Source organism: Salmo trutta, chromosome 1 (genome assembly GCF_901001165.1).
Source record: "Salmo trutta chromosome 1, fSalTru1.1, whole genome shotgun sequence".
In the NCBI taxonomy this organism is placed as follows: Eukaryota; Metazoa; Chordata; class Actinopteri; order Salmoniformes; family Salmonidae; genus Salmo; species Salmo trutta.
The window spans coordinates 12,771,154-12,772,463 of record NC_042957.1 but is presented as its reverse complement, the minus strand read 5'-3'; the positions used below and the strand labels follow the sequence as shown (position 1 = coordinate 12,772,463).

Here is a 1,310-nt window from a genome sequence, read left to right as displayed (position 1 = left end):
GTTCTCTACACCCCATAGATACTCACTTTCTCACACCATCCACTATGAGAATATCGAGTTCAATCTAGTATATATGTGGGTGTGATAGATTACATGATTTATCATTACAATCGTTCGTACTTGACACCAGAGGCTTGAATGCCAGAATGTCGTTATGGGGCTAAACACACAACTTAAAGTGGACTATAGAATAACGTAATAGTCCAATTCAGTAGAAAATATTCCACATCTGTCCTTGCAAATAAACTGCAACAATAGCAAGTGAGCATCATGAACTACATTTCCCTTGGAAATACAAACATGAATAGTACATATAAGGTGCAAAAATGCATTGTATCATATAGTACATTTTTCTTCCAGAAATTAGAAACATTTGTTTCCTTTAAATGATTTACAATAGTGTTGCAATGGAAACATGTATCAGACGAATAAATGTACTGTACCACCCATATCATAAGCATGTTCCAACCTTACATCACTGCCATTATCATAAGTGAAAATGCATCAATGCAGCCCTAATGTAATACTGCATGTATTTTCCACATCCCATTTCTCAGCAACATTAGTCAGTGGCTGCAGTAGCTAGCCTGGTATAAAGTGGTGTGACATTAGTCACTGGCTGCAGTAGCTAGCCTGGTAAAAAGTGGTGTGACATTAGTCAGTGGCTGCAGTAGCTAGCCTGGTACTGGGGTGACATTAGTCAGAGGCTGCAGTAGCTAGCCTGGTAACATTAGTCAGTGGCTGCAGTAGCTAGCCTGGTAAAAAGTGGTCTGATGTTAGTCAGTGGCTGCAGTAGCTAGCCTGGTAAAAAGTGGTCTGATGTTAGTCAGTGGCTGCAGTATCTAGTCTGGTAAAAAGTGGTGTGACATTAGTCAGTGGCTGCAGTAGCTAGCCTGGTACTGGGGTAACATTAGTCAGAGGCTGCAGTAGCTAGCCTGGTAAAAAGTGGTCTGATGTTAGTCAGTGGCTGCAGTAGCTAGCCTGGTAACATTAGTCAGTGGCTGAGGCAGCTAGTCTGGTAAAAAGTGGTGTGACATTAGTCAGTGGCTGCAGTAGCTAGCCTGGTACTGGGGTGACATTAGTCAGTGGCTGCAGTAGCTAGCCTGGTAGTGGGGTGACATTAGTCAGTGGCTGCAGTTTCTAGCCTGGTAGTGGGGTGACATTAGTCAGTGGCTGCAGTAGCTAGCCTGGTACTGGGGTGACATTAGTCAGAGGCTGCAGTAGCTAGCCTGGTAAAAAGTGGTCTGATGTTAGTCAGTGGCTGCAGTAGCTAGCCTGGTAGTGGGGTGACATTAGTCAGAGGCTGCAGT

General features: G+C 43.8%; 1 protein-coding gene across 1 annotated transcript in view; it reads right to left on the bottom strand.

The window, feature by feature from the left end:
* Positions 1 to 1,180: 1,180 nt before the first annotated feature.
* Positions 1,181 to 1,310, bottom strand: part of LOC115184014 (disks large-associated protein 2-like) — a 2,930-nt gene continuing 2,800 nt past the window's right edge. Inside the window, exon 2 of the mRNA XM_029746914.1 lies at positions 1,181 to 1,310. This exon is cut by the window's right edge and continues 1,248 nt beyond it. The gene's annotated coding sequence lies outside the window, so the exon portion shown is untranslated.